This window comes from Apium graveolens, chromosome 5, assembly GCF_009905375.1.
Source record: "Apium graveolens cultivar Ventura chromosome 5, ASM990537v1, whole genome shotgun sequence".
NCBI lineage: Eukaryota > Viridiplantae > Streptophyta > Magnoliopsida > Apiales > Apiaceae > Apium > Apium graveolens.
The window spans coordinates 264,656,726-264,672,921 of NC_133651.1; positions in this window are offsets into that span (position 1 = coordinate 264,656,726).

Sequence of the window (16,196 nt, forward strand, 5' to 3'; positions counted from 1 at the left end):
ACTTGACTATTATCAGATTTTAACGGTCATCAGAACATGGCTTCTGTACTCAAAAAGTGAATGTTTGTATCTGTGATTCTTCATACAAATACTGACTTGTTTCTTCAGAGTTTAAGCATCAGAACTTCCATCAGAACTTGTCAGAATTTATACAAATGACACTTAACTGTTTATCTAAAACAACTTAATCACTACAGTAATTTCATCATTCATAGGGAGTGATAGTGTGTGCATTAGCAAAATATCAGATAAAGATTAAAGTCTGATAAACTTCAGTACATCTTAGAAATAAAGCATAACTAAGAAAAGTGCTTAAAATCTGTCATTAATAATGAAGTCTACTATAGAATAAATTTATGCAAGAATCCACCTCAAATGTTTGTGCTCATTTTATGCATCTTTTGAAATTCCTTTTTACACTGGCTTCTCAGTGTAAGTGAGTCACAACTGCTATCAGAATTTATGCTATTATCAGAGTATTTCTCCAGTAATCAGAGAATGTGAAAAGTCACCAAGAAAAATTTATTTGCTTTTCTAATGCATATTACTTAATACCAGCAATGCACTTGGGTCTTCCCTTCCACATATTTACTCTAGATCTCAAAGGAGTATCTGACTTCAATTTTCTTTTCTTTTCTTTAGATAAGTGAGGCTTATCAAACATGTGGTTCATCCTTAAGATTTACTGACATCAGTTAACACATAAGAAGCAAGAATCTAGTTTGTGACTTAGTAATAAGATACACAAAGTAAATTTGTCTAAGCTCAACATCAGAATTTGCTTGTGTTAATGAATTTCCACATAAACAACTAATTCAAACATGGGATTTCTAGTATGTTAAAGACTACTAGGTCAGCATCTAGCACAGCTATCCTCATTGGATTAAATAGTCACAGAACATTCAAAACACTATAAGAGTATATAGATCGATATCAGATAACAATCAGTATTTAATGTATTACAATTTAAGCACATATTACATGAAGATAAGATAATCTGTAAACACTGATCATAAAGTCTGATGCATGTGAACAAAAACTAAGCAGGGTTAGAGAAAGAACCTGAAACCATTCCAAGTTCATTTACCAGTCTTGTAAAAGTAGCTTCACATAGTGGTTTTGTAAAGATATCTGCTAGTTGTTGATCTGTTGGAACAAAATGCAATTCCACTGTACCTTCCATCACATGTTCCTTTATGAAATGGTACCTAATGCTGATGTGCTTTGTCATTGAGTGTTAAACTGGATTACCTATCATAGCAATAGCACTTTGATTATCACAGTAAATAGGTATTTTGGAAAATTCTAACCCATAGTCCAGTAACTGATTCTTCATCCATAGAATCTGTGCACAACAGCTTCCTGCATCAATATATTCTGCTTCTGTAGTAATATATTCTGCTTCTGCAGTTGATGTGGAAATTGATTTCTGTTTCTTGCTAAACCAAAAAACCAATCTGCCTCCAAGAAATTGACATCTTCCACTAGTGCTTTTCCTTTCTATTTTGCATCCTGCAAAATCTGCATATGAGTAACCTATTAGCTTAAAATCTGATTCTCTAGGATATCACAATCCTAGATCAGCTGTACCATTGAGGTACTTGAATTTTTTTTCACAGCTATTAGATGAGGTTTTCTTAGATCAGCTTGAAATCTTGCACAAAGACAGGTAGCATAGATGATATCAGGTCTACTTGTAGTTAAATAGAGTAAAGAGCCAATCACACCTCTGTAGTTAGTAATATTTACTGAAGAGCCAGTATCTTTATCTAACTTGGTTGCAGTGGCCATGGGAGTGGATGCAGTTGAACAGTCTTGCATTCCAAATTTCTTGAGTAAATTTCTGGTGTATTTGGATTGATTTATGAAAGTACCTTCTTCATTTTGCTTGACTTGAAGTCCCAGAAAATAACTAAGTTCTCCCATCATATCTTGACTGCATTAGCTTTATAAACCTTTCACAGAGTTTGGTATTTGTAGAACCAAATATGATATCATCAACATATATATGTACCAAAAGTAAGTCCTTTCCATGGTTGAGATAGAACAGTGTTTTATCAATTATACCTCTGTGAAATCCACTTTCCAGAAGGAATTGAGCTAAAGTCTCATACCATGCTCTTGGAGCTTGCTTAAGGCCATAAAGTGCTTTATCAAGCCTGTAGATATAATTTGGAAATTTTGAATCTACAAAGCCTGGAGGTTGTTCAACATATACCCCTTCTTTCAATTCTCCATTGAGAAAAACACTTTTCACATCCATTTGAAAGACTTTGAACTTTTTGTGAGCAGCATAAGCCAAAAAGATTCTTATGGCTTTCAATCTAGCAACCGGTACAAAAGTTTCATTATAATCAATACCCTTCTGTTGAGAGTAACCTTTAGCAACCAGCCCTTCTTTGTTTCTTGTAATTATGTCATCACTGTCAATTTTGTTTCTGAATACCCATTTTGTGCCAACATTTGATCTGTTCTTTGGTGTTGGCACTAGGGTCCAGACTTTATTTCTTTCAAATTCATTTAACTCTTCCTGCATTTCTTGCACCCAATCAGCATCTTGAAGAGCTTTTCATCAACTTTCTTTGGTTCAGTCTGAGATAGAACGGAATGATAGAGACATTCATTTAATGTTGCAGTTCTAGTTCTGACACCTGCTTCTGGATCTCCAATTATTAAGTCAGATGTATGTGATTTGGTCCACTTCCTTGTAGATTGAAGTTGTTCTCTAGAACTGGATCCTCCCCCATGATCCATATTGGAAAAGCTGATGATATTAGGAATATATGTGTACTAGTTTGATGATAAGCTAAACAAAACACTTAACTTAGAAAACTAGTGTTTGTAGCCTCAACGGATAAGACCACTTTGGCTATCCGTTGATGGAGTAGCTTTACTTAGAAATAAGTTTAGTATTGTAGCACATTTCAGTCTTTGTAAATGAGTTATAATTCTTAGAAGTTGTAGGAAATTATAAGTCATGTTGACTACTAGTGGATATGCAAATAGGAGGGCTAATTATAAATATTTCATGCCTTGTAATTTTGTATAAATGAAGTAGTATCAACTGGTAAATTAAAGACCTTCAACGGATGAGAAACAAAGCCTCAACGGATGTCTCTAAAGCTTCAACGGATAACATCCATCAACGGATGAGTGCATCAACGGATAAAGCTTCAACTGCTAAAGCATCAACGGATAAAGCCACCAACGGATGAAAGCTTCAATGGATGCTCAGTTCCATAGCAGTTGATATTGACAATTTATAAGGTGACAGAGGCACATGGGTTGACACAGACAATTGGAATGTGGTAGCCTCTTGAAGGAATCAAGAAAAAGCAGCATTTCCATTCTGGTGCAAACAAGGAAGTATTCAAAGATTCACAGATTATCTTAGATTGCATTGGATAGAGAAATGAAGAAGAAACATGTGCATGACTATTTTATAATTGTATTTTTTCTTTGTCTTCACTTGAAAAACTTGGTGATATATAAACCAAGTTGTAGGTAGTAATTAGGTGTGAATTTTCAAGAGCTGTTTAGAAAAATTCAGAGAGAAAATCATCTAGTTTGTACTAGGAAGCAGCTGTGAACAATTCTTTGTATCACAGATTTTCTGAAATACACATCTCTGGTGGAACAACAAATTCACCAGAAAAGTTTTAAAAGCTTCTGTGTTCTTTACATTTGTGTTTTGAATATACATCTGTCTGCACTTGCTTAAAGCAATTCACACACATCTGTTCATTATATATCTAGCCTTTGAAACTGCTCAAAACTTCAAAAAGTTTTGAGATTTACATTCAACCCCCCTTCTGTAAATCTCATTGTTAGTTCCTTGAGAATAACAATTGGTATCAGAGCAAGCTCTTTACATACAAAGAGTTTAAAAATCTATTCTACTAACATCATGAGTAAGAATGATATTGGAGTGAAGATTCCAATTTTGGAAAGAGATAATTATCATCACTGGAAAGTGAAGATGCATCTACATCTTCTCTCTCAAGATGAAAGCTACATAAACTGCATTGAGAATGGTCCTTACATCCCTCATAAAGTGGCCACAGCTGCTACTGCCACAGTTGCTGTTGGACAGTCTATTCCCAAGCCAAGAGCAGAATGGACTTCTGAAAATATTGAAGAGGTTCACAAGGACAAGAAGGCCATGAACATTCTGTTTAATGGCCTAGACAAAGATATGTTTGATAATGTCATTAACAGCCTCTCTGCTAAGGAAATTTGGGATACTGTACAACTTATCTGTGAAGGTACTGAGCAAGTTAGAGAAAACAAAATGCAGCTTCTCATTCAACAATATAAATATTTTCATTCTGAAGAAGGAGAATCATTGAATGATATTTTCAATAGATTTCAGAAACTGTTGAATGGATTGAAGCTGTATGGCAGAGTGTACCAAGTCAAGGATTCCAACTTAAAATTTCTAAGGTCTCTACCAATGGAATAGAAGCCTATGACTATTTCACTAAGGAATTCTCAAGATTATAAGGACTTCACACTTGAAAGATTATATGGAATTTTGAAGACTTATGAACTTGAGATGGAGCAAGATGAGCTGTTGGAGATGGGAAAGAGAAAAGGTGGATCAGTTGCACTTGTAGCTGAAAATGAGAGAATTGAAGCCATGAATGAAGAAAAGACAATGCCAAGTCTCAAAATTGGCACAAGCAGATCAGAATCAAGCAAGGGAAAGGAGCAAGAAGCTGAGGTTGAAGACAATTCTACTCAAGATGACTCTGATGATGTTGATGAACATCTGGCCTTTCTGTCCAGAAGATTTGCAAAGATGAAATTCAAGAAAAACACTAGAGCCACTAAGCCAAACAAGAACATGGTGGACAAGTCTAAGTTTAAGTGTTATAACTGTGGCACAAGTGGACACTTTGCAAGTGAGTGCAGAAAGCCAACTTCTGAAAAGAAGAAATTTGAGCAAGTGGATTACAAAAAGAAATATTTTGAATTGCTCAAACAAAAGGAAAAGGGCTTTTCTGACTCAGGAAAATGACTGGGCAGCTGATGGAGCCAATGAAGATGATGATATGGAGTATGTCAACTTAGCCCTGATGGCTAATTCTGATGAGAATGAAACTAGTTCATCAAGCAACCAGGTAATCACTAGTGACCTCTCTCAGCTTTCTAAAGATGAATGCAATGAAGCTATAAATGATATGTCTACTGAATTGTATCATTTACGTGTTTCCCTTAAATCACTGACTAAAGAGAACATGAGAATTAAAGAGAATAATCTGTTCTTAAGTGATAGGAATGCTATGTTAGAGGGTAAGGTAATTGAGCTTGAAAAGATTAAAATCAAATGCTAATCTAGTTGAGAGTGAACTAGAAGAGTCTGTTAAGAAAGTAGAAATTCTTTCTAAATAACTAGAACGTGAACAAGAGGTAATTAAGGCCTGGAAAACATCTAGGGATGTTAGTGCTCAAATTGTCAAAGTTCAGGGAATTGAATCATTCTGTGAGAATGCCTGGAAGAAAAAAAGGAAATGGAATTGGTTGATGGACTGTCAACGGATGTGGAATCAACGGATGATGAAAGTCATCCGTTGAAGGAAGAAAAGGAGCATCCATTGAAGGCTCATCAGTTGAAACAGGCAAATGATTCTAAAAAGGATAATTTGAAAAATCTCAGTAAGAAGTTTGGTTCAACTTCCAAGAACTTTGTCAAAAAAGAAGCTAGCACATCCAAAGATGCTAGTAAGGTGAATATAGGACACATGACTTTAGATCAGTTGAAGAATAGGCTTAAGTTGGTTGAGGATAAAAAGGAAACCAAAAGAAAATCCAATAGAAATGGGAAGGTAGTGATTAACAAACATAACAATTACAAACCTGATAAGTATGCCCCTAGGAAAAGTTATGTGCATTATAGTAGTGTTAATCATCTATCTGCTAACTATAAATCGGTTAAGAATGCTCCTATGCCTTTAACTCCTTCCATGCCTAATATGTCTATGTCACCATTGCATGCCATGCCTGTTCTGTCTCGACAGAATCCTCATGCTTATTATGCAAACATGCCATATGTTAATAATCCTTATTTTGCTGCATTTAGTATGCCTCAAATACCATACAACATGCCTATGTGGAATAACATGTTTGCACAATCTATGCCTTATCAAATTTAACCAAATGTGCTAAATGATTCTGTGACTAACCCTACACTTCAACCAACTACATCTAAGACCAAGGTTGACTCAAAGTTACCTAAGTCAAAAGGTGCAGGAAGTGTGATGTCTAGGAAAAAGACTAACAAGGCTGGACCCAAGGAAACTTGAGTACCAAAATCAACTTGATTTGATTTTGTTGTGTGCAGGGAAAAAAAAGGAATCTATGGTACTTGGACAGTGGTTGTTCAAGGCACATGACAGGAGATTTCACCCTGCTCACAGAGTTTAAGGAGAGAGCTGGCCCTAGCATAACCTTTGGAGATGACAACAAAGGGTTCACTATGGGATATGGCTTGATTTTAAAGGAAAATGTCATCATTGATGAAGTTGCACTAGTTGATGGTCTCAAACACAATCTATTGAGCATCAGTCAACTATGTGACAGAGGGAATACTGTTTCCTTCAATTCTGAAGCATGTGTTGTTACCAGTAAGAAGGACAACAAAGTGGTTCTAACTGGAGTTAGAAAAGGGAATGTGTACTTGGCTGACTTCAACTCTACAGATGCAGAATCAATCACTTGTCTTTTCAGCAAAGCAAGTCAAGATGAAAGTTGGCTATGGCACAAGAAGCTGTCCCATTTGAATTTCAAGACAATGAATGATCTAGTCAAAAAGGACATAGTTAAAGGAATGCCTCTGGTGGAATTCTCAAGGGATGGACTGTGTGATGCTTGTCAGAAAGGAAAGCAAAAGAGAGCATCATTCAGTAAGAAGCTTGTATTAGCAATTGATGAACCATTACTACTGCTACACATGGATCTTTTTGGACCAATCAATGTATTGTCAATTTCAAGGAAAAGATATTGCCTAGTGATTGTAGATGATTTCTCAAAGTTTTCATGTACCTATTTTCTTGGTTCAAAGGATGAAGCTAGTGAAATCATTATCAATCATATCAAGCAAGTCAACAACCATCCATATTTCAAAGTAAGGAATATCAAGAGTGACAATGGAACTGAGTTCAGAAATTCTACCATGAGGTTGTTCTGTGAAGAAAATAGGATCATGCATGAGTTCTCAGCTCCCAGGACTCCACAACAAAATGGTGTGGTGGAAAGGAAGAACAGATCACTAGTTGAAGCTGCAAGAACAATGCTTGAAGAGTCAAAACTCCCAACATATTTTTGGGCTGAGGCTGTTAACTATGCATGTTACACTCTGAATATTTCTCTAATTAATCAGGCAAAAGGCATGACTCCCTATCAATTGTTCAAGAGAAGAAAACCAACCTTAAACTTCCTTCATGTCTTTGGTTGCAAATGCTACATTCTAAGGAACCAACCTGATCACAAAGGTAAGTTTGATGCAAAGGCTGATGAAGGGATATTTGTTGGGTATTCTGCTGGAAAATCATATAGGGTCTACAATCTAAGAACCAATATTATTATGGAATCTGTGCATGTTGTGTTTGATGATAAAAGGATTGATGGACTAACAGATGAGGGACACCATGAAGGACTCAAATTTGACAACATTGAGATATATTGTGATGATAGTGAAGATGAGAATGATGGAGAAGACACTTCAAAAAGGATTCAAAATTTGCCTTTGGATAATGCACAAAATGCTGCATCAGTTGAAAGTCATAACTCAGCATCCGTTGACAGAAGTAATGCAGCATCCGTTGAAAGACAAAGTGCATCATCCGTTGAAGTACATAATGGAGCATCCGTTGATCATAGTTCATCAACGGATAATCAAATTACATCATTAGTTGATAGAACTCCCAGTTCCTTGCAAAGGACCAATAACTCAGGGGGAGTTTCAACTAATCAACACACTATCTCACATCATGACAACATTGAGGCCACCTCATCTAGAGCTAATCTACCACCTCAAAGGAAATGGACCAAGAATCATCCCTTTGAACTAATCATTGGTGATGCAACATCTAAGGTGCAAACTAGAAGGGCTACTCAAGATGAATGTCTATACAGTAGTTTTCTATCACATGAGGAACCTAAGAGAGTGGAAGAAACTCTATTGGATCCAGATTGAATTGTAGCTATGCAAGAGGAGCTAAACCAATTTGAGAGGAACAAAGTATGGAAGCTGGTACCCAAGCCAAAGAACAAGAGTCTATTGACACAAAATGGGTATTCAGAAACAAGATGGATGAAAATGGCATTGTCATAAGGAATAAAGCTAGATTGGTTGCCAAGGGCTACTCTCAATAAGAGGGAATAGATTTTGATGAGACATTTGCTCATGTTGCAAGACTTGAAGCCATCAGAATTTTTCTAGCCTATGCAACCCATGCCAATTTCAAAGTCTATCAAATGGATGTCAAGAGTGCATTTCTGAATGGAGAATTAGAGGAAGAAGTCTATGTCAGTCAACCTCTAGGGTTTGAAGATCCAAATTTTCCAGACCATGTGTATTATCTGTTGAAAGCACTCTATGGACTAAAGCAAGCACCTAGAGCCTGGTATGAGACTTTGTCAAAATTTCTTCTAGATAATCACTTCACTAGAGGTACTGTTGACAAAACTCTTTTCTTTAGAAATGTTAATGGCTCTACAATACTTGTTCAAATTTATGTAGATGATATTATATTTGGTTCTACAGATGATAAACTTTGTAAAAAGTTTGCTAATTTAATGCAAAGTAAATATGAAATGAGCATGATGGGAGAGCTAACTTATTTTCTTGGTTTACAAGTTAAACAAGTTAGTGGTGGAATTTTCATTAGTCAAACTAAATATATTTATGATCTTTTAAAGAAGTTTGACTTAATGGAATGTTCATATGCAAAAACTCCCATGGCTACTGCCACTAAGCTTGAATTAAACAAGGCTGAAAAGTCTGTGAACATTACAAGCTATAGAGGCATGGCTGGTTCACTTCTATATTTAACTGCTAGTAGACTTGATATAATATTTGCTACGTGTCTTTGTGCTAGATTTCAAGCTGATCCTAGAGAATCTCACTTAGTTGCTATTAAAAGAATTTTCAGATATCTCAAAGGGACTCCAAATCTAGGAATTTGGTACCCTGGAGAGTCTGGTTTTGATCTAATTGGCTACTCAGATGCAGATTATGCAGGTTGCAAAATAGACAGGTAAAGTACAACTGGCACCTGTCAATTTCTGGGGAATAAGCTTGTGTCATGGTTCAGTAAGAAGCAAAATTTTGTTTCTACATCAATAGCTGAGGCTTAGTACATTGCTGCTGGTAGTTGTTGTGCACATATATTATGGATGAGGAATCAACTTTTTGACTATGGGCTAAATGTTGACAAAATTCCAATATTCCGTGACAACACAAGTGCCGTTGCCATTACTGAAAATCCAATGCAGCATTCAAGAACCAAGCACATTCACATCAAGTACCACTTCATAAGGGAACATGTGATGAATGGTACAGTGGAACTTCATTTTGTTCCAAGTGAAAAACAAATTGCAGACATCTTTACCAAGCCACTTGATGAATCAACATTCACAAAATTGGTAAGTGAGCTAGGTATGCTTAATTTTTCTTAAATTCATGTCCAAATTGTAATTTGTAATGCAGCCTGAAATGAATTTGTTGCAAGAGCAAAGTTGGCTTTAAGTAAAGTTTATTCTATCAATGGATATTTTCTATCCGTTGAAAGCCAAAGCTGTTCCATCAACGGATGTTCATTATCCGTTGAAAGATAAATACATTTCTGGAAATTTTATCCTTCAACGGATAAAACTGTGTTAATCTTCAACGGATGACCGTTTACCTCATCCGTTGAACTGTCACATCAGTCGATTCAAGTGGATCACATCCGTTGATTCTATTTTCTTAACCGTTGATATATATATATACAGTTGTATGTATTTGTATTAAAGGCAGTTTTTAGAATACATACAGTTTTTCTTTTATTCTTAAACGACTGTAATTTACTTAAAAATATTGTTTAATCATTCTCTTTATATTTTAATTTGAGAAAGTATAAAAGTCCCTTTGTATTCTTATTTTCACTTTACGCTTTCTTGAAATTTCAAAAGCTTTTACTCTCTTTCTCTCCCAAAACTCTCAACTTTTCTCTGTACCTTCTACCCACAACAATGACACCAGTAGTAAAGATAATGTCCCAATCTGGGTTTGTCTATGAGAAAAACAATTTCGTAGCTTTGGTGGAAAAGAATGAAGCCCACTCAGATTATCATAAGATGATGGATTTCATCAAGAACTGCAAACTGAGCTATGCAATGCTGGAGGTCCCAATGATTTACTGTGAGGTAGTTGAGGAGATTTGGACAACTGCTGAGTTCAACTCCACTGATATGACCATCTCCTTCTCTCTCAAAGGTAAGGATTACTGTATTAACTCTGATGATATACAGTCCTGTTTTAAATTACCCAAAAACAATGCCATGACACCACACACTGATAATTATGTATCTAGCATGTTAGATTCCATAGGCTATTCCCTTGATTCTACTAGTTTAGGAAGTATTAAGAGAAAAGGCCTTAGGAAAGAGTGGAGTTTTCTCAGTGATGCCTTTATCAAGGTTTTCTCTGGGAAAATGAGTAATTTTGATGCAATAACTTCAGCTCTTGTTAATATGCTCTATATGCTGGTTTCTGAAAGGTACTATAATTTTAACAACTATGTTATGCTAGAATTGGGTACTAGGTTAAGTAACAAGGCTAATAGAACTCCTAACATCTATTATGCTAGATTCTTTAAGTTATTGACTAACCATGTTGCTGAAGGTTTGGTCATAAATAATGAGAGTAATAAGCTCAAGTGCTGGGTACAAGAGAAGAGGGTCCTTGCAGACCTTTTAAGGATTGACCTCAACAGTAAGGTGCCATTGGTATACTTACCAATAATGGCTGCACCTCAGGTAAGTAAGGTAAATACTTCTTCAACTCCTACTACTTCCAACCCCAACATTTCTTTGCCTTCAAGTGTGGCTATGGGATCTGTGTCAATGCCCCAACAGATTCCTACCAAGGCCACCAAACCTAAAATTTTAAAATCCAAGTCAAAGAAAGCCACCTCTGTTGTCTCTCAAAAGACAATAGTTGTAACAACTACCATAAACCCCGAGGGGAGTGAACAGGGTGTTAGTGGTGAGGGGAGGGGTGAACATAAAGAAAACACCCAGAATAAGGTAGGAGAGGTGAGTGGTACCCAAGCTAGCCAAGCCACAGTTTCTCAAAAGATTGTGGTGGTTGAAAAGGATTCAAACTCATCCCTAGTTGCACCTTCCCAAAAGGGTGTAGCTATTGAAAATAGTCCCCAACCAGGGGCAGAAAACAAAAGAGGGAGGGACACTGAAGCCACACATTCACCTGTAAAAGCCTCCACAAGAAGAAAGAAGGTCAAAACCCTAGTTTCAACACTGGGTGCACACACTGCACAGATACAATCACTTGTATCTATGCCTTCACAAATTCAGCTTGATGTGACTCCAACAAATGTGGAGTCACAGCCCCATTCTCTCAAAATTGACACACACCAACCACCAAATTCTCCATCACCATCTCTGGATGTGGACATGATTTTCACATCAATTCCTGATTCTCCCTCTTTACAAACAGGGAGGAGCCCCACTCAAGTACTGGTGATCATCATCTTTTAGATGATTTATTAGATCATCAGCCAATTCTTTCAGACCAAGTTGAAGAATCTGTGTCACTTAATTTAAAATCAATCCACACAGATTCAACAATTATGTCACTTTCAATTTCTACTTCTTTTCCTTCTTCAATGGATATCCCTCATCCGTTGACAAGTGGTTGTTCTTCAATGGATAAGCTTAACAGCAGTTATCCGTTGATACCATCAGTTTCAACTTCAACGGATATTCTTTATCCGTTGATGGTCTCTACACAAACAACTGAATTAATTTCAAGTGTAGAAGACATGGTTACTGTACAATCACTTCTAGGGCTGAGGGAAGGGAGTGAAAACTTGAGTGAGAGGATAGGTTGCTCCCAGGCAAAAGGAGAGCTTGAGAGTATAAATATGCATGCTATTTCTTCCAGCATGGCAAAAGAAAGTGAGAGGAGTACCACCTTAGTAGGTGAAGGTGAGGGTGTGAGGAGTGTGAGCCAGGGGGAGCCCCTGATGCAAGAAAAGAGAGAAATTGAGAGAAAAGCAGGTACAAGAGATATAAGGGTGGATCCAGCCATTGCTAGTGAGTCAATGATTGTGGATGATGCTGACAAGGGAAGACAATTTCAGCAACATTACAGAGCTGAAATTGATAACATTTCCTTGGATGCTGACACTTTTATTCATCCTGTGTCAGCCTATCAACTGTTGGCTACTCAGGGTAATGAGGAGGCAGAAAAGACTTTAAACCTAGTACATACTACAGAATCTCTACAAAGGGATAAAGCTGCAGTCAATATGATGCCTTCTACAGCTGGAGAGCCATCTGAAGAATTTGGAGTAAATTCTAATGATGATGACTTTGGTTCTTTTGATGGAAGCATGAGCGTAGGGGGAGATGAAGGCCCAAGCTCTATTCCAGAGTTACCTGAATGGGCATTGACAAAGGAGTCTACACCAGGGCACTTTAATGTATCCTTAGTCAAACAAGTCACGGCTATCCAAAAGGCAATTCAAGAAACTTCCAATGCTAGTACCAAGGCCATTCTCCAAGCACACTTAGATTCTTTACACCTCATGAAGCTACAACAATTAAGACAAAATCTAAGTGTGGATGAACTCAAAAAGGATATATCTGACTTAAAGTCTTACACTACTGAGAAACTGGATGCAGTTATGCCCTTTGGTACTATGTGGGAACTGTTACTGAGACTGAGAAGAGAATCAGATGCTGAAAAGAAGATGGCCAAATTGGAGGAAAGAGTTCAAATTATTGAGAACTCTATGGTGACCATTCTTCAAAATCAACAGTCTCAGACAAGTCTTCTAATGCAACTGGCTAAAGCACAGGGCTTGACCCCTCTCCTTGATGATAATAAAAAGGGGGAGAATAAAGGGGAAGGGGAGCCATCTATACAAATTCAAATATCCAAAGTGCTAGTTCCTGCCATCACTACTTCTCCAACATTTCAAATCAAAGGAAAGCTTGATGGAATTGATTTAATCCAGCTAGCAGCAGCTGAGATGAAGGTGAAAGAGCAAAGGAGGAAAATTGATGAAAGGGTGCAACAAGTGTTTGGTTCTACAACTGCAAAATCTCTATCTGTGGAACATAACACAAAAGTTGAGCCAATCATTATGGAGCACAAGCCAGTAAGGAGGAATAAGGTTGGAGAAACCTCTTCAAGGAACCTGAAGCCCATGGTACTCAGGCCAACCACTAGACTCAACAAGGCCTTTACAAAGAACCCTCTAACTCCTGCTCAGCTAAAAGAAGTGGATTTTCCTCTTCCAAATCCTGATGAAGACAAAGTTTTGGGTGGTAATATCATAAAGCACGAAGAGACCAAGGATGTAGTGGAAAGAATGAATATGGCTATCATCCATAGAGAGGGAAAGAGTATTTGTGTGATTCAAGGACATCCCAAATTCTCAATAGCCAAGAGGGAAGAGACTATGAGGTTAAAGGAAGAAGCTAAAAAGTTGGAAGCTGACAAAAGAGCACATACAAAGGCTAAAAAATAGCTAAAGTCAAGTCAACTTGAAGATAAGAAGAAGATTGAAGACAAGAGTGAAGGAAACAAGACTGAAAACATAAATGTGGATATGGGGAATGTGGTTGGTGAAAGTGAGGAAAGAAAGAAATGGCAGAAGGGTAACAGAAAGAAGGTTAGGGCAAAAAGGAAGAGTGAAGATGACACTGAAGTAATCCAATCAAAATCGAAACCACTACCTTCCATTCCTGAACCTTTTATTGCTGATCCCAGTATCAATATCCATGGTAAACCAATCATCCCTAAAGAGGAACCTATTGATTGGAACACCATCAAATTGCCTACCTTCTTAACTATTTCTCCACCACCTAAGGAACTGAAAAGAAAATCCAAATCCACACCTCCCCCAACCTCAAGGAAATTCACTCAGAAACATAAACCTAAGCCTAAGCCACAAGTCTCAAAGGATGATTATGTTCACATTTGTGACATAAAAGAATATACAGATATTGAACTCTACCTGGATGAGCTGGAGGAAGTAAGGGGAATAAATGCCTATGGACAGCTACCAGAAAGGCTAGTATTTAAGTATAAAGGAAGTGTGGAAAGGACTTGGCCTCTTCAAAGAATTCTAAATGAGGGCTATTCTACCTTGATTAGAGTCTACTCAGCTATAAAAAGGGACACGGGTTTTACCAGGATTGCCAAGAATGAGATTCTCAACAAGATTGCCAGCATAAGGAAGACTTGGTGGGAGTCAAATTCCTTGCCTAGAACATTACTCATCCCAGAGCATGGAACTACAATTCATAAATCACCTCATTGGTTGAAAGAGTTCAGAGACAATAAAGGAGTCAGAAGATTTTTCAGACTTGAAGACCAGCTTAAGATTGCCAGTAATGAAACTCTCAAGGACATGCAATCTAAGTTGGATATCAGTGATGAAGATGAAGCTGAATTCTACAGACAACTCCAACTCCAAGTAGAGGAAAATGACAGGAGGCTAGGGAAGAAAACAAGGGAACAAAGGAAAAGAAAATGATTTGCTCAGGCTAAAGGAGCACCCTTGGAAACACTGTAAAACTTCAACTCTATCTCAGTACATACACTTTTGTAGCACTTTTGAATTTCTACTTAGTTTCAACTCATATATTTGTTAAGTGTTTTGTTATCATCAAATTAACCTTGAATTTATGCCTACAATTCTAGTAGACATAAATAGGGGGAGATTGTTAGAAATATATGTGTACTAGTTTGATGATAAGCTAAACAAAACACTTAAATAGAAAACTAGTGTTTGTAGCCTCAACGGATAAGACCACTTTGGCTATCCGTTGATGGAGTAGCTTTACTTAGAAATAAGTTTAGTATTATAACACATTTCAGTCTTTGTAAATGAGTTATAATTCTTAGAAGTTGTAGGAAATTATAAGTCATGTTGACTACTAGTGGATATGCAAATAGGAGGGCTAATTGTAAATATTTCATGCCTTGTAATTTTGTATAAATGAAGTAGTATCAACTGGTAAATTAAAGACCTTCAACGAATGAGAAACAAAGCCTCAACGGATGTCTCTAAAGCTTCAACGAATAACATCCATCAACCGATGAGTGCATCAACGGATAAATCTTCAACTGCTAAATTATCAACGGATAGGAGCATCAACAGATAAAGCCACCAACGGATGAAAGCTTCAATGGATGCTCAGTTCCATAGCAGTTGATAGTGACAATTCATAAGCTGACAGAGGCACATGGGTTGACAGAGATGTAGGATTTTATCTATCACGGAAGCATGGTAAAATAATTTTACACATATAAAATCAAAATAAAAGCATATAAATTGTGATTAAAATATATGGGATCGATTTCTAACCTTTAAAAGCGATCCAAGATCAACGAGCGGAGATCCTTAGCAGCTGCTCCTCAAGTGTGAAGCACTCCACCAGTATCCACCAAGAAAACGATGTAATGAAGGAGGAGGAGGTGGAGAGAATTAGGGTTTTGTAAATCTTTTGGTTGAGGCAAAAATAGGGTTTATAATAGTATATATATAGGCCAAATTTTCAGCTGAAATTTTTCTCATAAAATATTATTATTTTTAACCCTTTATTATTCTCACTAATAATTAAAACACCTTTTAATTATTAATCCTTTTTCTAAACACTTTAGAAATAATTCTCTCACTTGATTTAATTTCCAAAAATTAAATTCTTAATTAATAATATTAAGAACCTTTTCTTAATTAATTTATAATTAAATAAATCTCATTTAATCAATTATTAAATTTGCCAATTAATTATTTATTTCATAAATAAATAATTATCAGCCATTATTAATTACTTTCTCCACCATTAAATCATTCTCTTTTATGGTGTGACCCTGTAGGTTCAATATTAAGCCGGTAGTAGAAATAAATAATAATAAAACTATTTTATCATTATTTATATAAATTCTCTAATTC